Below are 25,230 nucleotides of genomic sequence, written 5' to 3'. Positions count from 1 at the left end.
TCTTCACCAAAAGCCAAAGTCCAACAAGATACAGGAAGGAGGAGAAAAGGTTACAATGTGCATCTCAAATATTCTAGCAGGTGTTGAAGGAAACTGAAACTTGCCTTTTTCCAGGTTTTTGGGGGAGGGGATGATTGTGAGAAAGTAACATAAAGAATGTCTGTTTCTCCTGCAATCACCTGAGATTAATCATTTTAATCTTACCTGTACACGATGTCTCATTTTGCTTTGGGTCAGGCAGTAAATCCCACCATTGTTCTTACTGTTTTCAGAGCGCAGACTCCTGGGAGGTGCGCTCCAGAACACCTCCCATGCTGCTGTCAGCAGTGATGAACTTCTGCCCCAGGACTGCCCCACAGCTCATCAGTACCATTTAGGAGCTTGTCGTAGTGTTGATGGTTAATGTTCACCTCTTACACCCTTCCCTGCATCCCCCTAGCCCCCCCACACACACAAAGAAAAAGAAAACAACCCAAAGAATGAGAGCACTTCTGTGAGCATTTCTATTCCTATATATGAAATTAAAAATAAAAAATGGAAAGTGGTAGCTAGTACAGTGTCCCGGTTTTACTGTTTATTTGAATTAAATCATTTCAGGTCATTAAGTCCATCTTGGACAGGATTAAGACCATCACTGCTGGCTTATGTGCAGATTGAAAGACCAGGTCAGATCTTAGAACTGCCTTTGTTAAACAACATGAAATGAAGTGAAAGAAGGATGACAGTCCTAGCAGAAGTCAAGTGCAGGGATTGAAGTAGTGGTTTGGCATATGGGTGGCAGAGTAAATCTGCTTGTCACAGCTGTCTGATGTGATTTTTCTCATCTGTCACTCTGCTATGACTCATTAAAGACATTAAGAACTTAATTCTCATTGATTTTAGTGAGAAAGGAACTCCTCAAAATCCCACGAGTTGTCCATCTACATTTTTAGGTAACAGAATGTATGAAAACCTATGTACTAGCTCCCTGTTAAGTGGAGAAAATATCTTAAGCACGGAAAGATTTGAAGTTAAATAGACTAGAACCTGCTTTTTTTTTTTTTTTTTTTTTTTTTTTTTTTTTTTGATTGTTACTATAGTAAGAATGATTTTTGAATACAAAAATGAACCAGAGTGATGAGGTCCTGATGCTGGACCATTAATCACTGGTGTGGTCAAAACTGGAGAAATCCAACATCCATCCATTACTCAGGCATAACTCTGTGAAAAAGGTTTGCCAGGGTAAAGATTTGGAGTTAGAGTGTGTGATTACTTTGTCTTTTATCATCTGTTAGATCAGCAGATTCTTCTCAGCATGCAGCGTGCACGCAGGATATAATTTAGACCACCTACAGATCGGTTTGTCTGATTCCTAACTGCAAGTCATTAAAAACCAGAATGTAAATATGATATCTGAGCGAGTAGTGCCATCAATATGGAGTGTAATTCTGCCTTGAAATCAGAGGCATGTCTCGCCTGACTGCATTTCACAGCCACCTATTGTCTATGAATTGTCTTCTTGAGACGCTGATGCTATAAAGATGCTGAGCTGAGAATGTGCTGCTAATACAAAGGCTGTGATTAAATCAGAATAGAGCTGGGCCTCGGTTTAGGTGCAGAAGCACCAAGACAACAACTGCACTGACTTCAGTTCTTCAGCACTGCAATAAAACAGTGTCCACACTTCCCTGCACGAGAGGTTAATTTTAGCCAATCGCAGTACTTGGGCTTGAGCAGCCTGAAGAAGTTTAAGACCATGCTCTCCCAGGACCTGTACACATGCATGCTGGGCCTTCAAAGCTAGCTAAACAGAATGAATAAAGTGTAACAAAGTCCACTTTAGGAGCTGAAGAGAACCAGGAGACCTGAAATACATATGAGAGCACAGGGGAGGTGGTGATGCACCAGGAGCCTGGTGGCATGGAATGCCCCGTGGCTGCTGCTCCCCACTGCTGGCCCTGCCTGACTGTAAGCAGCTTGGCTGCTGCATACTCTGCTCTTACAGGGTTTCTGAGTGATTCTGAGCACTCTAGAGTCACTGCCATTTGTAGTGTATGGAATTTCAGTGGTGTTTATATTTCCATGTGAAAACCACTGATATGATGACTTAGTCATTCATGTAACATTAGGGGATAGATGAAGATGGGGATCCTGGCCTCCTTCCATCCTGAAGCATGTCTTATGTTTGTAATATTACACCATGTTTGCTTGGATGTATTTTTGTTGCACTGATGAATTTGTGATTAATGAGGTTTTATCATGAAAATTCTGTACACAACTATAAATTACATGCAATTATATGTGCAGAAACAATGTAAAAAATATTTGGGTTGGAGTGCACAACTTTGATTTGGCCACATTTACTGGTTATACACAACTAATCTGTTAGATTTTTTTTTACAAAAACAAAGTAATTAAATAATGGTAATGATATTTTTGCATGCAGACTGAGTGACATAATGTGGCTTATAAATGAGAACAACAAAGAACAGTGGGATTATATGTATTCCTGGCGTAGCACAGTTGTTAAAAATCAACATTACCACTGGGACTAATTTGGTCCAAAATGGATCATTTCCCAGAGGGCATTGCTATGTGAAATCTTCTTATCTTTGAGAGTAAAAGGAACAGTGACCTTAATTTCTATTTACTTTAATTTGCCTACTTCCATTGGTTTCAATATGATTATACAGGTTAAAATGATCACAACATGTGAATAGATTAAAATATATATGTAGCACCCTTGTGGGTAGACACGGCTAGACATGTTGCTTTGAATCCACCACTTTTCAAACATAGTTGTGCCATACTAGGTTGTGTCACACTGGTGAACCTTAGGCAGGAAGCCCTGTGCTATCTGAGGGATTACTTCCTGGAGGTTTTGGTTGTACCTAACAGAATGACTTGAACAGACGTAGTTTAAAAAACAACTTTCCTTTCAAATATCAGCAACAACAAACAGGTGCGGTTGGTCTGGCTTTGGCCGACTAATGTATTCCTTAGCATGGCCAGGGATGGGGCTTCGTAGGAAAATGGCAACAGAGCAGTCCAAAATGCTGCTGTGTTGGGGCACATTGTTAAATGTTGATGCACATTGTTAAATTAATTGCAATGTGCTCACCCGACAGGTTGCTGTTAATGGCAATTAATGCTGAACTTGTTGAATTACGTCCATTTTTCTTGCAAAAATGTTGCTGTAAGGCTTGTTCCTGGAGTCATTATACCTGTGCAACTCATTTAATTCAGGTCTGGACAAAGCAGCAATTCCAGTGGCTCAGAATTCATGAAAATGGCCTGTGTTGATAAATCTTTACACATGTCTGATATATGAAAATAAATGTAGAGAGGAAGCCAATTTCAGCTTCAAGTTTCTAGAAAGTAATTATAAGCAACAGCGAATAAAAATAATTTTTTAATTATGAAGCAGAGGTTGATGGTTTCTGCTTAACAATTAAAAAAATAAATTTATGCATAGGAGGATTAATATAAACACATAACACTATTCTGTCCTGAAGGCTGCAGTCCGAAAAAGAATAATAATACATTAATGTTACACTGAGATATAATACTCTATACCCTAATTTTTTGTGCAGAATAACATGTTTTTCTTGGATAGAAGAATTTTGTGTCAGCTCTCAGCCATGTTAAAGTTTCTTCTGGCACAGAGATTGGGGAAGCTAACATTTATCTAGTCAGACTGTTAGCACCTTACAACTCAATCTGAGACTTTCTCTGGTCCCTCCACTAAATAAACTTAACAAAGAGTTCGGGAAACATTGTTTTCTCTTTATAGATGTCCTTTAACCTCCATGGCTGTTCCTAGTTATGTATTTATTTACTTAAAACACAGAACTCCTGTGAAACACTAGCCTGCCTATCTCTGCAGTCATTTCCAATTCCGTGCGGGGAAGGTTGTCGATGTGCTTCAGTTTTAATTTGCCTCAGCATAATTTTCTTTTCTGATATAAAAGCTGGGAATATGTTGACCTTCATTGCACCACTGTTTTCAAGGAACCAGAGCGTATACACAGCCAGCTCTTCGTGCATGGATTGTAATAACGTTAATTTGAATCCTAAAGGAACACAGTGCCTGCTGAACAGCTTGATTTGCAATGTATCAGCTAAGGATGCTGATAATGGGTGGCATGCTATGGAGGCTAAAGCTACAGCCATCTTGGCTGACTATGTTGGTATTACAGTTTTTCTTCAGTGTAACATTTTGTCTGACAATATCTGGTATAGAGTCTGGATACAGCAGGACTTCTAATGGAATATCCCACCCCACCAATCCAGAAAAGAAGACATTGGTCAGACTGCAGCATCTATGACTCACATGTCTTATATCTCATAGTCATAATTTGGGGTTATCTAGGCATAAAGAAATAGTGTTTTAAACACAAAACAGACTTAAAACCAAATTCCCACATACATCTTTGAATTCTTGTTTCCTTGAATTCCTCTTGTTGGTTTGGTTCCTCTCTTGCCCTGACACAAGGACTGCACCAGGGTTGTGACCCATGCTGTGCTCCAGCCACCACTGTCCCCTGGTTGTGGTGGTAGTGGGTGTCCTCAGGACAGGACAGTTCCCAGTGCCCAGTTCTACAGCTGGGCACCAGCCTGTGTTTTGAATTCCAAATGCTTCCATTTTTTTTATTTAAGGACATCCAATCTTTCAGATAGATAATAATTTCACTGATAAAGGATTGCTTCTCAGGCACCATACCTTCCCTTTTACAAAATCTACGTGTGCTTTATCTAAACTATCAGATATTGTTTATTAACTACCATCCCCGGTCCCCGTTTTTACACATAAAATCGCTATCATTTCTTCTCATACTTGAACGTTCTCCCACCTGTCCTCAATTTAATCTGTGAATGTAAGCACATAAATCTTCATGACATTTTGGCAGAAAGTACCTATTTTTGGATGACTCCTTCTGGAAACTCTGAATCCAGGTGTTTGTTTTTTGCATAAAGTGTTGCAAAAGGGGAATTTTAATGTGACCATACAACCAAAAACTGGTTACATTTGGAAATCTGTGAAAGGGTGGGCTAGCCTGCATGCAAGCATCGTGTATCTTTTCCACACCCTGAGCTATTTTCAGAGTTAATTACAATTCCCCATCTGTAAGGGGAAGGAACATGGGATTTTAATGCCACAAGCATGTGATTGCACAAACTTCATTATGTGTAACCAGCGTGCATTGGATATCTCAAAATCCTTTATCACACTTGACAAAAGGTCTGAGACGTGGAATGCTGATCTGAAAATGTATTTTTGAGATGGAGTGAAAAAAAGAAGACAGAGATGAAACAGTTGGCTATTTTTCTTTGTCCAGATGGTTTCTAAACAAAGATCAGAATCTATTTGAAAGTTGGATCATAAGGTCTGCACTGAATAGTTTTGACATAAGGATTGCATGATCTCCAGTTTGCAAAGCCTTTTACCTTCGGTTACTCTTTGGCCTGCAGGAACCATGAGCTGCTCTTAGGGCTGTATGCTGAACTGAAGCAGAAGAGCTGACACCATGTTCTTCTCCAGCTTGAAAGGCACTGTATACAGAATGAGTCTCATGGTAAGTGTGTGCTAGTCTCCAACATTTTGAAAAAATCTCATTTAAAATGATTTCAATTTGTCACCGAACTGGAAATAAACAAACAAACTGGAAATAGACTAAAAGAGGGGAAATCTAGGTTAGATCTTAGGAAAAAATTATGTACTCAGAGGGTGGGGGGGCACTGGCATGGCTACCCAGAGCTGTGGTGCCCCATCCCTGGAGGTGCTCAAGGCCACGGATGGGGCTCTGGGCTGCCTGAGCTGGTGGGGGGGCAACCAGCCCTTGGCAGGAGGTTAGAACTGGATGATCTTTAAGGTCCCCTCCATTCTAAGCTATTCTATGATTCTATGAAATGCCTCTAAAATCACTGGGATTTAAATAAATATTGTGTAAATTAGCAGATCTGTAAGGATATGGTATTAAAAAATATTAAAAAGCCTTCTGTGTCTCGGATGACTGGAGAGCACTGTATTTCAATCCACAGGCTTTTGTTTTTCTCCCGAAGCTGGTGGGAGCGCTTTGGCTGTTAATGGGAGAAATAATTGATGAGGAGACATTCAAATATGGGAGGAAATGAAAAGGCCACCAAAAATAAAAATTAGAAAAAAAAAGTGGAAAAAAAGCCCATCAGGGTCTTTTTTGTCTTTTTTCCCCTCTTTTATAAAATCTCAGCACTACCTTCCCCTCTCCCTGAGGAGGTCCTTTCCAACCTGGCCTGAATCTCACACGTGCACCTTGTCCCCTAGGAGCAAGCAAGGAAGAGGACCACACCAGACCGTGTTATTTGGGTAGGATGGAGATACACGGAGAGCAGCACAAGGCCTCAGGCAGATCATCAGACATGCATTGTTCCAGTGCTGGTATTCCCTGCTACACACAGACAATTTTTATCCCTGCTTTAAATCCTGTAATCACTTATATTTTGCTGAACAACAAAAAAACCTTTTCTCCTTCTTGCTCCTAATGGACTAATCCCGCGGAAAGGCTCTGAATCCCCCGCTTTTCTATGGGGCCGCGCTCTCTTTTCTCGTGAGAAGGTGGAGGCCGCAGTCCCTCAGCGGCGCAGGGGCACAATGGGGCGCAGGGGGTGGCAGCTGTGTCCCCGGCCCTGCTGCGCCCCAGCCCTGCTCCCCGCTGGAGCTGCCTGCAGCTCTGCGAGCCAAGGCAAGATGCAGGCTAAGGAAGATTGATGCGCTGATTGTGCTGCGGGAGGCCGAACTGTTTAGCTGCCGCCTCCTCTCAGGGTTTTAATGCCAGCGTTGATCCCCAGGAGCCTGCTGGTGCAAAGGGTTGCGCTTGGAGTGCCCGGCGGACCTGCTCTCACTTTGCGTGTCGCTCCCACATTGCATCCCCAAAGGTGAGCACAGGCAGCTCCGTGTGCTCCATCCCTTTTGCTGAGAGAGAAAGCAGAAATTTGGATGGGCTCGCACAGTTGGCTGTTGTTTCTGTTGCTTTTTTGGCATCATCAGAACAATCCCTTTAAAATCCCAACTTCCCATGAACTTACCCATTCTGATCTGAATTTCGGGTGCAGGGATTCCCGCTGGCCACCCTAATCTCCTGCCTGGGCAAAGGACTCTTTTCATGCCGATGACACAAAGGACTCTGTGGCAAGTTTTACACAGTATGCGCAAATGAACCGCTCAGCTATTTGCGATCAGGAGGAGATTTTTCTTTCTTTCTGTATTTCTTTTTAAAGTATTCAGTTCATAGTCGTTTGTTCCTTTTACTCACTCAAGCTATCCCAGGGTAGAGAGCAAGTTTCGTGCCAAAAATAGAAGCATATTCTACTTCTGGAGGGAAAACAGCTTTACTGTTCAGAAATAACACTTTACATTTGCTCTAGCAATTCTGAACTGTTTATAGAGAAACATTAAGCTGCTGATAAAAACAATTTATAAGGTGAAATTATGCCCCAGGGTCAACAAGACTTGTCCATGAACATCTGAGGGCAGAGTGTGTTTCCTGAAGGCTCATATTGCACCGTTCTTTGCTGCTAAGTAAAGAAATATCAGCTAGCGTGGATATTCCCAGATGGAACAAAGTGACAGTTGTTGCTATCTAAGGTCATGATAGATCTGCCAAGAGGCATGAAAATTGATCTCTGGAAAGAGGAAGAAAAATTTAAAGAGAGAAGTGTGCTCTAAAAGAATTATGGATATTTCTGATGTCTAAATGGGATGGTGTCTTCTAAGGGGGCTGAGTTGATGTCTTCTGTAACACCAGAGACTTGGTGCTTTCCAGTCTTCCATCACATTATCCCCTCTACAGGGAATGGGGCTGAGCCAGTGGGGTACAGGGGAGGCAGGGTTGCTGCACAGCTCCAGCAAGCTTCTAGGAGAGATATGGGCCCCACCAGGACATCATTGCCAGCAGTGGACTCCTAGTCCCTCTGTACCAGCCTTCAGCCCTTGGGATCTGGTGTGATGAGCATCCCTGGACAGGAACAACCCAAAACGTTCACTGTCCATTAAAGGAGATTTCACCTTGCTTGATATGAGGACAGGCTGAGATAGCTGAGGTTGGTAAGCCTGGAGAAGAGAAGGCTCTAAGGAGACCTAATAGCAACCTTTCAGTATCTGAAGGGGGGCTGTAAAAAAAAAAGGGGGACGGGCTCTCCAGCAGGGTCTGTTGTGATAGGACAAGTAGAAATTATTTCAAACTAAAAGAGGGGAGATTTAGATTGGATAAAGAAAACAATATTTTATGATAAGGCTAGTGAAGCACTGGCACCGGTTGCTCAGAGAGGTGGTGGATGCCCTGCCCCTTTAGACACACAATGTCAGGTTAGACAGGCTCTGAGCACCTGTTGGAACTGTAGGTGTCTCTGTTCATTGCAGGGGAATTGGACTAAATGACCTTCAAAGATCTCTTCCAACTCAAGATATTCTATGATTCTCTGGTTATAACCGCTAACTGCTGCTGGATTTCCGGGAGCAATTACAACAAGAATTCTATGTTTCTTTATGATAATAGAAGCAGTCAGCAATCTGGAACACAGACCTTCTCTTCTTGCACTTCTTTAACCTTGATATTTTGAAACTGAAAGTGAAGGTGCCTGTGGGTTTTTAGTGTCAAAGTGTGTCCAACAGAAATCACACAGGTCTTGGTGGCTACCTCTGCTTTTTGTTTTTCTGGTTGAGTGGAGCTATCAGTAACTTCAGGGGTTTGGGCCAAGTTTGAGCATTTTCTAGGAGTATGTCCCACTCAGTCTATCTTCTCTTTTGTTAGTAGAACTCCTTTCATAATCAATGTTAAAATGCTAATTGCTGAATGAGAAAATCCCCAGATTTTTCACAGAATCATTTCCTTGACCAAAATAAGTCAATTATTAAAATTTAGAGTGTTTGATAGAAGAGAGGACATATTTTGGGCAGCTATACTTGTATTCTCCCTGGTGCTTAGCAGTTTCAGGTTTTATTTCCTCTGAAAAAGATGAAAGATTTTGCATTTTTGAAGTCCCAGAGCTGCATAATATTCACCACTTCAGCATGGTATTTCACAACTGCAGTAGTTTTCATCTTTTAAAATGCTGTAGTAACTTAAATGGTAGTATTTGCTAGGTTTAATGTGCAAAACAAGTAATTATAGGAGCACAGGAATTATTCCAAATACCGGGAGAAAATTAGCCTGGTAGTTAAATTCTTTTCTACTTTGTGTTGCAGCTGTATTGTTGCTAATCTAATCTAATAATCTTGGGAGGTTATAATTACTTGTCTTTTAAAATGCATGTGTGAGCTGGCATGGTGTAGCAAAACAGCTGATAATCATTTTATTACCATCAGTGCCTTTGCAATCATTTTGGGGTGCAAAGCAAAAAGGAATTGCCACTGAGGTCAAGTGATGGTCATTCTCCTTTGATGGGGTTTGAGTAGGGTTTGGTTTCCATTAGAAGTGAAGAAGAGGCTTAATTTCTGATGGTGTGGAATGTTACTACATGCATTTGGGCACCATCTTTTCCCACTACTTTCTTCTTTGTTTAGTCCCACTGTAGTTCCTAAGTGCTGATGTATTTGAGTGTAAATTCAGCCGAACAAAGCTGTCGCACTTCTGTGCTGGATAATACATGGTTTAGGCAATTCTGATATTCACCAAACTGACAAATTTGTCTGTTTTAAATTTGTTTAACTGCTGTATCTCATGGAGATGTATCCTCATTTCACTGAGTAGATGCCAGTGTAAGGAAGTTAGAAACTCCTAGGGTTATTTATCAGTCATGCTTCATTTTTCTTTTCCTCTTAATAATGGAATTAAGTGGGAAATGGAGATATAATTAAAAGTCTTCTTGTTTGTGGCAGTTGACAACTTTTAATGAATCTCCCTGTAGTTAGCAATATTTGCTAACATATCCTTGATTAGTATTATAAAGAAAAATGCATTTCTGGAAAGACATCTCAGTTATTGTGCAGACAACATCATTATGAGGCCCATGCTGGGACTTACATGTTAAAATTTACAACCTAGTCTTAAGGCATCACTTACTATACAATGTCATTGGAGGGAACATCTGCATTTGTATGTGATTTCAGGTCTCTCTGAGACTGTAAAATGTTCCAAGTACATTCAGTTGCCCTCGCATACTATTTCTGGTTGATGAATTGAAATGGCTTCTGCTGGAGCCAGCACTGGGCACAAGCTCAAACAGATCATCCAGTATATTCTTCAGTTGGTAGCCCAGCCAAGGTATGGACAAGTGCTTGGAGCTGACTGGGGTCCTGAGTGAAGGAGAAAGCCATGCTATCCTAAGTCCTTCTTGGTATTGTCCTGGCAGAGGCCTTAATGCACAACAACTTGCTCTTCATCGTAAGTCCACGAGATACTCCCAAGATACTCCTCTACTGACTACTATTCCTGTCCTGAAAATTGTATGTTCCACTTGTACTGAAATAGTATGTTCTCTTGGATTGGTGAGGAGAAAATCGAGATGAGATTCCACTGTGTTGCATTGAGCAGTTCTTTGTAGAAGTGACCTTTTTGACTGACATGGATGAAGTTTTTGGATAGGTTTTTACATTCTCCATCCTCCCACCAAAAAGTGACTTCAAAACAACAACAACAACAACAAAAAACTCATTTATAAATACTCCAGTTGGAATGAAATATTTGTCTGACCCCACAGGAAGTGTTTTGTCCAAACTACTTTTTGCTTGTTTTGGGGTAGCTGAAAATTCATTCCTAATGTCACCTCAATCCCATTATTTTCCTATTTTACCAGCAAACTATCTCACCAGTTTGACTTTACAAATTTTTGGCATTCTTCAGAGAGATGGAAAAAAACAACAACCAACCACCAGCAACATCAGTCCTTTCTCCATGTTATATGTTTGTCTGTGCAGCCCCAACCACACATACTAAGCAGAGGTGTGAGCACCTAAAGGCCTCACCTAGCCTCTGGGCTGCTGCAGTGCATGCTAGGTGACAAACAGACTTGAGCACATATTTATTTAAATGCTTCTTATGTTTTGCATGGCAGCAGCCAATGTGCGCTCAGGTCACAGATATGATGTGGTCTTGTCTCCATGCCTGAAATGACCAGCACAGCTAGAGAAAACACCTGACAGATATTGCCAAGAAGCAAAATTCTGGTGTTGAATTTGTTGATGCAAACTGGAAATGACTCATCTGAAACCACCCAGGTCACTTCAGATCTGTGTGTACAGGAGGGGGAAAATTTGATCTCATGGTTATTGACAATTTTCTTGCCATTTTAGAAGAATCTCACTTATTTCTTCCTGCTTTTGCAACACTCAGACTTCACTGTAGGGGGGAAATAAGCTCTGAATAAGCTACAGTTTGGGGATTAAGATTCCAACAGCATGATATGCCCAGTTGTATTGCATAAATAAATATATCAATTTTTTATTTTTTTTAGATTCTGCCATGTCTGTTACTGAAACCAAAAGCATTTGTACTTCCAAAATGACCCCCAGAGAGTTGCTTTGTATTTACAGAGACTTTCAGATTGTCAGAGAGCCACTGGACAACTTATTTAAAGTCACCAAATGTTAGCTGTAATGTGGGAATCGGACACTGAAGCAGAATTTTACAGAGATATCGGAGTCAATTCAGATTCTGCTCAGAGAGGAAAATGAGGGTAACATTAACACATTTCATTAAAAAATAAATATATTTGTCCATCAAGATCCATATATGCTCTTGTTCCAGAATATATTACATAATTCTGATGTAATTTTTCCATATGAAAATAACCTTCAAAAGAAAACCCAATCAACCAAATAACAGTTCCACTATAGCTCTTGAGTTACGCTGTGGTGAGGAGGATAGGATGCAAACACATAGTGACGGGGTTCATGTCTGTAGGGGTTAATGGTGCTATGTTAAACTAAAATTAACTAAATTTACCTACGAGTGCTTTTCTTTGGTTCACATGTATTTCTTTAAGATAACTGGCTTATTTGCTCAAGATCACCTGCCAGTTTCTTTAAAATATTGTTTTGCTTTTTGAATAGTATGCAGACGATCCATCTGAGGGTTCGCTATTCAAATGTCAGGAGTCTCAGTGTGGTTAGCTTCTGAAGCAATGTGGTATTGTTCCACATTGGTTGCTGATCGGCTGATTTATGCAATGCAGTGGATTGCAAATTGCAGACACAGCAATGGAGAATTAGCTCTAGCTTGGAAAGTCTGCCTCCGCCTCCCTGTACGCCTTGAGTTCTCCAGTGGTGATAATGGCACACACTGGGAGGATACATGCTTTTCTGCTGATACAGTGGGAACTATTGCATGAGCTGAGGCAATCACTTAAGTTCCCATCTCTGTGCTGGGGTGCAGGTGAGGGGTAGCTCTGAGATCAGCTGCTGAGCCCCAGTCCTCGCTATGAAATGAAGTTGTGCTGGAGAGAAGGGCATGTCGTTCAAGGCCACACATCGTTCTATGGGCTCTTTAAGCAAGATCTTTTATAGCAATAATTTGCCCTCTTCTGAAATACACAGGAGAGGTTTCTGTGAGCGGAGGCTGGCCAGAACATAGGGAAATAGGTGTATAGGGGACTGTGCCACCCAATAAACTGGATGTGCTGATGATTGCTGATTTTTCCTTTAGTTCTTGGAGAAAAAAAGAGATTGTGTCAATAAAGGAAATAGACCGAACATAATGGCACACTGAAATGCACAGGACCATGTAAGGAGCAATCAGTACAAAAATGTGCTTGAAAAACACTGCAACTGGTGAAATGGAGTCAGTATTAGTACAGTTGGTGAAGAATTTGGAAGTCTAAGCAGGGGGAAAATGCTTTTAAAGAGCAAACTATTTGGTATCTCTGGCTTTTATATATTCTTTTTAAAGAGAGTGTTACAGATCCCAGAGGCATGTTCACAACACCTGTCCGGAGGCTGCAGAGAGAGGCACACCAGATGCATGGCAGTGCTCCTGGCAAGCATTTGTTTGTAATCTGCTGGTTTGGCTATACGGTGGGAATTGCTATTTCCATACTTCACTAAGTGCACCAGATTTGCTTTGTGTCACTAGCATTTTGTGCAGGGAAGAATGTGTGCTAAGCTGACTTTTGGCAGGGTGTAGGGGAGAACAGCTGTACAGCCAATAATTAATTCCATAATTGTCTTAACCTAGACCAAAGCTGAGACAAACCTTAAACGGAAACACAGTGCTGCCAGTGCTATGATCAACTGTCTGTGGAGCCAGAAACGCTAATGAAATAGGTTCAGCAAGATCAGGAAAGAGCTCAGCAGACCTGAACCCTGTCATTAGACATGCAGCGGGGGGCCTTTTAAAAGCAATATATTCCCAAAATGCAAATATGCTCTGTTTCTCTGCAAAAGTTAGCACATGCTCCAATCTGAGGAAAGAAGTCATGAAAGACAGAGGTGCACACTCAGCTCTCTCCCCCTCGGGAGAAGCAATTGCTCATCCATTGCATCTGGAAGTCCACAAGAGCATATGAATGTCTTCTTTCCATAGTTTCTACCTAGATGCTTACTTCACAGAGACAGCTTGGATGTTGCCAGTCTTTCAACTGAGTCTGAACTTCCTCTAGACACAGACGCACCAAGAAACAGATGTATTTTTTTCAGTATTTCTTCTTTTTCTTAGACATTTCTGCCAAATGTTGGGCAGACGTCAGCAGGTGGTTTGTGCATGGTTTCTGATCCAGCTGCACAGGCACTTCTCATTGCCATAAAACGCAGATCCCAGCAATGACACCCATAGTCTCTTGCAAAGGCCTGAAGCTGGAGGCCTCTCATTTAAATGAGCAGCATCAGTGTCTTCCCTTCCCCTGTCTGTGTTCAGACTGTGGGATGCTCTCATGTAGGAATGCTGTCAGACCACGCACACAGGGCAGTTCTTGTTGCCCAGCTCCATAACCGATCCTACACACCTGCTCATGGTGGGATATTTGTAAACCTGTGGGTGGAGTTTTCAAACTCTGTGTTAATAACACAGTGCATGTAAAACATGGCAAAAGCTCTAGGCAATGAGCTGAGTGTGCAGCTGAGGGTGAGCTGAAGATCTTGAGCCCCACCATCCTGTCCAAAGGAGAGTTATTGGTTTAGCTATGCTCGGTCTCCTGCAAGAGTCTTTAAATAACTGCCTTTGGGTGTCTACTTTGGATTTTAATTTTCTGCCTCATAGAAAATGGTATTTGTATATTAGAGTGGTGAAACATCATCAAAATATCTTTATATGATACGTAGAAAGGAAACCATAGAGCAAAACATCAGTAACCACAATACCAACTGCACAGCCTGTCATTGTAGTGCCGCTTGCCAGTAGCAAGGCCCTGCATGTATAATTGCTAGTTTCTAAATGCATTGCTGGTTTTCAGGGAGAATTACTACAGAAATGATCCGCAACAACTTATACTTCATTCGTAGCAGTTCTGCCAGCTTCACCTTTCCTCTCTGCTGTGAAAGCAGAGAAAACTGATTTTCTTGCCCTGAACAAAATGTAGACACCTGTGGTCTGAATATGAGCACTGATATTCCTAATGGCACCTTCCTCAGACTCCCTAAAGTACTGTTTCTGGACAAGTGTTTGAAGGTAAATATACATATGCGATTGCATTTATGTATCTGCGTAACTCTCTACAGGTATTGATATGTATGTATTTGCAGTCGCACACCATTGCTCTCTGGATGCCTGGTGCAATAGGCTAGCATTTAAGTGACTGCTGTGAAACTTGATGTGCAAAAGTGGTCCTGTGCTTGTATCAGGAGATGATGACAAATTTCTGCCTTCAGTTAAGAGACAACATATTTGCTACAACTGTCTGCCCAGTAAGTCATTTTGTCCTTGGCAAGAACCAAGACAGCTTAATAGACATCTGTCACCTTTTAATTTAAAGCCACTTTTGTGTGTATCAGATATGTAAGCTTATGAAACTCAGAGTTTGGTCGAGGCCCCTCTAACCAGTTAAATATATACTATTGATGTATTTAAAGGAATATAAAATACTGTAAACAAAGAGACAGTTCCTTCTCTGGCTGTATCAATCTGAATGTGGAGTAAGTCTCACTATTACTGATGCTCTTTCTCTTGACAACAGCTTATGTGTGTACAGATTCCATCTTTACATTCTATAATCCATGAAGTCTTGCTAATTCATTATCTGTTGGGCTAATGAACAACAGACATTTAGTTCTTGTTCACTGCTACTTCATACTTAGACTATGTGCCCTGTTGGTAAAACGCTTTATTCTAAACTGGAGTTCTGGAATTTATTATTTTTTCTTCTCGTTTCTGATGACCACAACTATGTTTCATAAGCAGCACTGTTTCTTTAGTTTGTGCCAGCTATGGAGAAAGGATAATGGGGGAAAAATAAATCACAAGTATGACAATGCTGGCATGAGCTGCCTTTTCCAATGCACTGCATTTAGCTCTTCAGTTTCTTGCACAGTGCAGACGTAATTCTTCATTGGCACAGGTCACAGGAAAGTTTACTCTCTAGTAAAATATGAGAGGCACCACAAACAGAAGTGGAGTAGCGCGAGGCCTACTCTGCTACTAGCAGCCACCAGTGCTATTGTCCACACTTTCTCACACTAAGTCAGAGCTTGAAGGCCCTGTGCCCTGGGAACTGCACACAAAGTGCTTTGGTCTCTAACTCCACGTACTTTCTATTTCAGGATTTTATTTACAAGCAAAAATGTGGTCATTTTTTACTCTGTATGGACTAACTACACGAGGACAAACTTCATCCCGTTCACCTTCCCCATGTATGATATATGTACCTGTGGGCAGTGAGGCAGTGAGCTGACTCGAGCGCCTTGGGGGCCCCGGGGATGGAATGAATTCTTATTAGTGAAACGGAGAGGGCAGGGCACACTCATACTGACAGTCACGTCTTCTTGCATCACGCACAGAAATAAAGATAGTTACGGTTTTGTACCAATTCAAATGCCAATAGATTGCAGCTTTAGTTTTGTCTTAGCTCAGTGATACTGGCACAGAACACAGAGCTGAAATCACATCCTTGTGCCTCCCACAAAATACTGGGTTTCGCCAGTTCAAAGGGAAAGAATAGCACAAGGCTCCACCCTGCAGCCTTTTCTTTGGGGAGATTCTTCTCACAATGAGAGAGGATTAGGCTGAACAAGTCAACTGCATAATTAACATTTTTATTGATTTTTTTTTTTTAACTAAGGAAAGCAGCAGCCAGATGTCTATAAAACATGTCTAGGCTTAATCTAGTTGGCCACTGGATGTCACTGATGGCCTCAGAATTACAGTGCTAGTATGTAAATACAAACAGGTTTTTAATAAACAAAATATAATAAAATCAAAACCCTATGCATCACCCATACATTTGAAGGAGTGATTAACAGTGTCTTTTTAGCTGTGAAAGATTTTACTGCTGAAGTATTGAAGTTCTCAGTGAAAATATGTGCAAATCTTTCTCACTGTGGTAACAAACAAACAAAACAACAACAACAACAAAAAACAGTGGTTTCTTTACATGGTAACAGTCCATACTGCTTCCATAAGCTGATGCAGAGCCTAGCCTTGTTATGTTCAGATAGCCAAACTGGCGAGACATTACTTGTATTAGAAGTGAAATTCCTCCAGCTAAAGGTAAAATTTCTGAAGACTTTAAAATATACAGTCTTGTTTTTATTTAATTCTGTTCTCTCTCTTCATATTGTCCCCCTTTAACTGAGATTTAGATTGGATATAAGGAAGAAGTTTTTTACACTAAGGGAGGTGAAGCACTGGCACATATTGCCCAGAGAGGTGATGGGTGCCCCATCCCTGCAGACACCCAGTGTCAGGCTGGATGGGGCTCTGAGCACCTGATGGAGCTGTAGGTGAGCCTGTTCACTGCAGGGGAGTTGGACCAGATGGTCTTCAACAGTTCCTTCCAAATCAAATGATTGTATGATTCTATGAACTGTGATCAGGATTGCCAAACTCAAAAAGCAGGAGCATTGGTGCAGTCCATGAGCCAGCCTGAGGCTGGAGGTACTGGAGGTCTCATCTCTTGGCTTGGGAGTATGGGAAACAGAAAATCCTCTGGCAGTTCGGGAGCTCAGCCATGCTGAAAGGAAGCCCTGCAATTGCGGAGGTTTTGCATTTGAGGTAGCAGTCACTACCTTCAGCTAAAGTAACCTAAACTGACAGAAAGCAAAATCACTTTTGTTTTGGTAGGTTAAAATATATCAGTTCTTAAAGCCTTCATTTTCTGATGAAGGAGAAGAAACTCCCCTCTAAATCAAGCTCAGACCTGTGTTCTGCATCATGATTTCAGCATTGCTGAACATCTGCTGGCCTGTTGGTAACTAAAACACATTTCTGGAAAGAGCAAATATGAATGTTATTTCCCTGCAGTTTTTGGGATAAAAGTTGAATGACATTGCATGAGACTGAAAGTTGAGTTATGGCTATTGGCATGCTTAAGCACAAAGAAGTGACAACTGCTAATGGCGACTGTGTGAATAACGTCTTCGTTAAACATTTGAACACATACAGTGTTGACCAGTTATTTCCAGAGGACGAAACAGCCACAGACCGATCTGGGTCCCGAGCAATACTGGGAAGACAAGTCTCCTGAATGCATGCTGAACATCTAGATGGCTACTCAAACCGAAAACTATGGGGTTAATTTTCATACTAAGCTCACATTTAGAAAAACATGAAACAGATGTTCATATCAAAATCTGGTATTTCTTCTCTAAGAGCTAAACATGAAAAAGAAGTGAAGTTAAAGCATGCATGCTAATAGCTCCTTTCAAATAGTTTAGTCTTTTTCAAATGCATAGATGTTGAGAAAATCTCAGTCTAAGCAATTCTGGGTAACTTAAAAAAAGTCTGTGTTGGCTTAAGCTAACAGAGTTGCTGCTTTATCTCAACAGGAAAGAACTTTTCTCTTGGGGTCTTCTGTCTCACCATCAAATTCTTGTGCTAAATTAACTTAACTTATTAATCGGTATGTACATATGTCTGAATATATAAGGATAATGTGGCAACAGGCAACCTGCATGGGGAGATATTGAGCACTCTGAGGCTGGAAAGAAAAAATGCAAAGAGAAGTAAGAATGGTCCTTGCCAGGTCCCTCTCTGGTCAAAGCCATAGCAATAGTCAGACATGACACAATAAATGAGAAATGTAGGACAAATAATACAGAATCAATGATGTACTGTACTCAGTACTAATGTACTCAGTATTTTTTCAGCAATTTTCAATATTAGGACTTTGGTCATCTGACACCCGGAGCAGCCCCTGGACCACTTGATGCCCTGCAGCTGCTGCAGTTGCTGTAGCTCACCAGCCTGGGCACTCAGCTCTGATGCCTGCTGGTATGCATCCCATTCTGTACGTCTAGATGACTTACACACAGATGTGTTAGAAAATTGGACCTTTGTTATTTTTGTAAATCCACAGATCACTTCAGAGTAGAAAAATACATTTATTTTAGATAAAGTCAGCTTCACAGACAGTAGTAGCTTTGCGAGTGTTACTGAAGATACTGTTAGTGCAAGCACGTTTTTGATGTCTGCTCAGAACTGCTCTAGTTAAATCTAACTGCATCTCACCACTCCTTCTTGCTGCAATTATTTATCCAGAACATTTCTTCCAGCTGTGCTGACTGGCCCTTTCAGAGATTGTCGACATTTCCTCTTGGTTTTCTTCTCCCTACTTGGCCTGTTTTGTAGGTTTTCTTCCAGCTATTCAAGAGCATGATGATCTAACTCCATGAAGGATTAAGTTGTTAAAACAGGCAGAGGCTGACCAGAGATCTATTGATGGCTGAGTTCTATCTTTGATATCTCTGACAGTAAAGAGATTGTGCCCTACCCAGTCCATCCTTCTGTGCCTTCTGCTCTGCAGGGCTTTTTCCAATTAACGGTCATTGCAAAATCAATTTTCTCTAGTTAGGGCCCTCAACAATCTCTGGAACTTTGTTTAATGTTTGCAAGAGATTTGTGGAATCTGCTTTTTTATGCTTTGGTAATAATCTGGTAGGTTTTAACTTGGTCTCTCTGACATGATAATAATACATAGCCCACAGTAAGGCAGCGACCCACCAAGGATACCTTGTGTGAGAACTAAGCAGGGTATGTGGGGGATGTCCTTACCTATCCCAAAATCCCACGGCTCTATACTGGATCACTGTGACTGGGAGGTGAAATGAAATGGAAGGAGAGAGGGAAAAGTTGTTTTTTGCCATGATTATGAAGTCTTTGTGGTTTTAAGCCACTCAGGCTGAATATCCTAACTGAATATGCTCCAATAGCTATGCCAGGTTATACTTGCAATATGGTATAAAATTCATGGCATCGAGTTCTGACAGAAGCAGCCAAGGCAATGTGCAGCTCAGTTCAGGTTTGCTGTACAGACATTATCTAATTTTAAAGGGAATAACTCCAGCGTGGGCCATTGCTAAGCCTGGGGGAAGAGGCCATGCACTGACTTGTGCACATGGTTTGGGAAAATGGTAGTGGTTGGGCAAGGGGGAAGGAGGTGCAGAAGGGATCAGGAGCAGTGTTTGGAAGAACTAGGCTGAGTCTGAGAGCTGCTACGTTTCTTTTCCTACAGTACATGGATATTGCTGCCACAGGACTAAAGCACATCTTGCTTACTTTGCAATGGAACTTGAGATTAAAAGGAGCAATTAAAAAGGTATTCAGAAACTGTTTTTTCTCTATCTTAGGAAAATAAAACAGAAGAAAAAGACAACTGCTAATCATACAAGCTAATACTCTTTTACTTAAGAGACCTATTCGTCTTATTGCAAAACATAATGCTGTCCAAAGATTGCTGAGCTTGCTCTGAAGGGGTAAAGCTGAGTGCTAGAAACACTACAGTTGTGTTGGAATAGTCCTTGGTGGGGCTGGAGCACCTCTGCACACGCAGGGGTTTTCTCCTATATGCACATATGCACACTGCTATGCACATTGCATATTGCTATTCCTAATCCTCCAAGGCAAGTATCAAACCAGAGCCCTAACCATCTAAGTAAGACTGCTAAATAAGAAGAGTGACAAGCAGGTTATAGGTCCCCATCCTGGACTTTGATCAGGCTTCCACTATAGACTACAATATCAGTCAGAGTTTTATCCCTTGTTTTGTCAACAAAAGTCACTCTGTGGATTTAGTTATGACAAAACTGTGCATTCACCAGGGTCACTTATTTCACCCATATTACGCAGCAAAAATGAAATTCTGCCAGAATAAACATGTCTACACCATGTGCTAGAACAGCTTACTAGAAATAGCTACTCCAAGACAGCTCTCTGCTATGGCCCATGTTTATCACAGGGAAACTGGGAGATCTTGCTCTAGCACAGATCAAACTGCAAGACATAAGGTCAGACAGCAAGAGTCTGGGAAGTGTCCCAATTCCTAATGTTACTTCTCTTTGCCTTAGTAGCAAAGAGGTATTGGCAGCTTTAGTCACGCTGCCTCATGCAGAGGAGCTACGGACCAGGGGAAGCTAACTGTTTCTGTCTGGTTTAATTTGACCACTTAAACAGTTAATCCCTTTGTAATGTCATTTTTTGGCATAGACATCATGTCTGTCTACTTCTGAAAAGATCTTTTTATTAATACAGCTTTTTAGCATATGAAACAGTTTGCATCAGCTTACAGTGCCTTAGCAGCAGCAGACCGCTGTCGGTAGGTATGCACACAGACAGGCACACAGACATAGGCATCTATCCATCCACATTACGTCTAAACATCCCTTGCTCAGTCCCTTCTAATTCTTCTGATTTATTTATTTGGTCACTTTTTCCAGTGTTTTCATATCTTTTGTTTCATGGACAACGTTGCTACCTTGTTCCAGTATGTTTAGCTCAGGCTCTGCTTTGCTTTAAATCCTCCCTTACTTGTAAATAGTGAACATACTGGAGGGAGTCCAATGATTAAGGGACTGGAGCATCCCAAATGAGGAAAGGCTGAGAGAGCTGGGAACGGTTTCCCTCAGAGTAGAGAAGGTTCTGGACAGATAATATATATATAAATATCTGAAAAAGATGGAGCCAGGCTCTTTTTCGTGGTGCCCACTGATGATATAACACACATAAACTGAAACACAAGAAGTAGTATCTGAATATAACCCTGCCCACAGCAGGAAGGTTGGAACTAGATGATCTTTGAGGTCCCTTCCCAAATTGTTATATCATTCTATGATAAGGAAACTCTTCTTTACTATGGGAATGACTGAGCAATGGAGCAGGTTGCCCAGAGAATTTGTAGAGTCTGCATCCTTGGAGATGTTCAAAAGCTGCCTGGACACATGCTGAGCAATGGGCACTAGGAAGCCCTGCATGAGCAAAAGAAGACTTTACTCAATGACCTCCAGAGTGCCTTCTGAAATCAGCAGGTGTGGGATTCTCTGAAATAGGATCGTTAGATTAGCACTTAGGTTCAGCAGGACAATGGTGCAGGGAATTTGTTTGTTTTGGTTTGTTTCTCAGTATGTAAAGAGTTTGTGACAACTTCAGGGCACACTGAAATAATTTCAACTGCAGTAGCAACCACTTGCAGTAGACAGCATACAGGGAAACGACTTTCATAATTAATATCAACATGCACAGTCCCGATGCTGAGAAAGCGGCATCTGTAACTAGACAAGTAGACGGGAGCTGCTCTCTTCCACGGTTCTTTTATTTATCCCTGCATGAAAGTGATGAAATGTCATCTGTTTTTGCACGTGTGAAAAGATCTTGCACAGAGGACTCATGGCTAAGAACGTGCATGTTGTGTTTTCACAGCAAAAATAATGTTGGTTTGCAATGCCGAGGTATGTAGTATTTTTACTAGAGCTGTGAGAGATTAAAAAAACTGCTGAGAAGACATGGCCCTATATGTCTCTTTTTTTCCCCCTTTCTTTTCTAATTAATTTAAATTAATTTAATTTAAGTCCACTCAGAAATATAGTCAGAAGTAGAGGAGGAGAGGGAGTGGAACATAGACAAATAGGGGAATGAAAACTGAGCATGATTTAAATAGGAAAATCAAGTTTCACCTGCACCTGGAGTAATTGTGGAAAGACATGGCTTTCCAACAGATGATGATTTTTTTTTTTTAAGTACCTGTAATGGGCCATGGGAAGGTGATGGAGTAACAGAGTAGCTGAACTTGACTGAAAATATGTTTAATTTAGAGATTGCCAGATACCCTTCTGGCAACTTCATATTAAGGTTTTTATATGCTGTGGGGTATTTCTTGTTCTCTGGGTCAAATTTGGATATATTCTTACGGTAGAATGTATTGTGTGTCAGCTGACATGCATTATGCTCTATCTATGTCTTGTGAAAGTAAAATTAGGCAAGCAAGATGTTCTGAGGCAAAATTTGAATAAGATACATTAGAATTAAGAAAACAGATACAGAAACACGCTTTCATGGGTTAGAGAAGAAGATTTAAAACAAGAAATCTAAAAGGCCTGAAAATATAGTAACTGTCCTTAAATTGTCTCTAGTAAATTTACTTTCTAAAAGAAGATATCCAAAGACTTAATTGTATTTCATGCCCCTAGCTCTAATGCCACACTGTTTCAGTATTTATATATGCCCTGTAAAGCTGGTATATTTGATATGTCATTCATTAGTCTGTGCTGGCTTATTCTTTGAGGTGTGGTAATTAAGATCAGTTCTTTAGAGGATTCAGTTATTCTGTTTTGGGCTTGTTAATATGTTAGTTGTGTATTCTGATTCCAATTGTTTAATGGTTTCCATTAAATAATGAATAAAACCCCTTTCGGGAAGCCAGTTAGAAATGCATGACTTATTCAGTGTGAGGTATCTTCAAATCTTGGCAGCTTTGGGCTGAGGAAGAATTGAAAAATAGTTTTATCCCCAACCACACAGTGACAAAGTGATTGGATTGTTTTATATGGTAGTGAAATTGTTTGTACGGGAAAGTGACTTTGTCTTTGTTACATATTTGTTTCATAAATTAGAAAAAAAGATCTAAGGTAAACGTTCAGCTCATCTGGTTTATAACAGAAACCATGACTATAGTGGATAGAGTACAAAGATGAGCTCATCCAAGAATTCTTCTGAAACAGCAATTTATCACCTAGGTAATTTTAAAGGTTCCTCGTGTCATTGTAAGGGTGGCAGACGCAGACTTTAAAAAAATGTTCTTTATAGTACCTGAATAGGCTGATGCTTAAAACAGAGACTTAACTAATGATAGACTATGCATCTTGTAACTATTGGCTAAAAATCTTCAGCATCTGCACTGAAATGGATCACAGAAAATTGTCTCTTCTTCCATTCAACAAGGATGACTTCCAGTATCATTAGCAATTGTTCCCAAGAAAATTCTGGTTTGGATTATATTATATATACAATGGGAATTTATTTGAGGTTTCCCAAGTTTACTAGTTCCATTCCCATGAGCTAACAGACAGTAGATCAAGTGCTTAACAGTCAAGAATTCCCATGGCAAATATCCACCAACGTCCCTTTCATCTGATGCAATGGCATAGTGCCCATTCTTCTGCTTCATCATTCTCCTTCAGTATACTCAGAGTTCCAGGAAAGGGCCATATCATGTATTAGACTTCGCGGGAGACATGAAGCCTAATCTTTAAAACCTTATGGTTCTATTTCGTTTTTTTTTTGCTGACCACTGGAAACAATTACAGAACAGACAACACATGAGAATGTCTGACAGCTTCTTCAGTTTCTTTGCGCTCAATTGCTTAATGAGACTTTAGGTTTATGCTTATTGCAATCACAGTACCAGAGACTTCATTTACATCTACATCTTGCAAATGGACAAGAACTGGGTAACTGATGGTCAAGGTGGCTCTCGTGAGGTATGTATCAAATAAGTAAAATACACTTTTAAATAGCCGTTTTTGTTATTCTGCCATTATGCTGGGAGTACATGAACAGTTACTGGTACCCATTTATCTGAAATTTTTGTTCTTGCCCTTGCTGAAGGCTTAGAGCCATCATATTGATTATAGTTATTGCAACTTTATGATCATCACTAGTAAAGTTTACTTGCTACTAGGAACATTTTGCAGTCTATTTCTGCCAAATGGTTTTCAAAACAAGATTTGTGCATCCATGAAAAGTTAGAAAATACATAGAACTGGTAACTTTGTAGGCAATTCTTCCAACAGGCACCAAACTCATTGTAAAGAAGCAGAGTTCTATAGAAGATGCTTTCCCTCCCTGGCAAGGGTTATATTCAGGACAGTGAAAATGCTACTGATCTGTTTGGGACAAGAGTATTCAGGAACTTCTGAAGGACAGTTTGGAGATGGAGGTTTAGAAGTTGTGTAATTGAGAAAGAGGATAACTGAACAGTCTAAAAAGAAGAGGAAAAAACCCAAACAGATAGTCAGAAAATTCATGCTGATGGGAGAAATACCGTTCGCAGGCAATTTCTTGTAAGAAAAAGGGAAAATGACAGGCTAAGAGGATGGCATTTACTTTCCAGACTGGTTGCAAATCCTGACTAGAAACTAGTTATTAGTGGAGATTCCCCCACTTGGAGGCTTCTGAAACCATGACCAAGAGTATTCTGCTGTTGGCAGAGCTTAGGAAGAAAGCTTGTGAGGGCTGCTTACATTCAGACGTGTGCCATTTGCTGTAGAAATTCTTGTCAATGTAAGACAAACCCCAAATCTTTAGATCTTCAGAGGCACAATTCTTCATTTTTCTCAACATAAAAAAGTCTAAAAATCTATAGCAGCATCTTGAATGGTGACCAAATCACCCCAAATAATGAAAAGGTAGGGGTCCTATATTTTCCTGTGATGTTTCTCATGTCCTTGATATGAGGGAAGTTTACTACTTATGAAACTGGCAGGATAGCATTGTGTAAGACCAGTCATGTGATAACTAAATGGATAAATGCTGAGAAGAAATGAAGTCTCCAAATGTATTAACAGGAACAGTTGTAAATGTACTTATGGTGTACTTTTCAAAAGCTGGTCTCTATTTTTAATAAACAATTGAAAACTTGCCGAGACTTTTGCAAACATGTTTGTTCTAAAGAATGATGAAATTCAAAGAAAACTCAGATGTTCTACAGACATTACTGACGGCTCTGCATTAGGCTTTAACCCCATGTATATTTCATACAATAGCTCTGGCCTTATCTAATTGATGTATAAAAAGACAAAAGCAAAGAAACATTAAAAAACCTGAATTTCTTAAATTATAAAAAATATTGGATTTCATTGGAACTTTTTGTTCAAAGGCTGTTTGGTTTTCATGTTCTCTGAATCAAAGAGAACTTCTTCAG

The sequence above is a fragment of the Gallus gallus genome, chromosome 12 (assembly GCF_016699485.2).
Source record: "Gallus gallus isolate bGalGal1 chromosome 12, bGalGal1.mat.broiler.GRCg7b, whole genome shotgun sequence".
Classification (NCBI taxonomy): Eukaryota; Metazoa; Chordata; class Aves; order Galliformes; family Phasianidae; genus Gallus; species Gallus gallus.
This window is presented reverse-complemented; position numbering follows the sequence as displayed.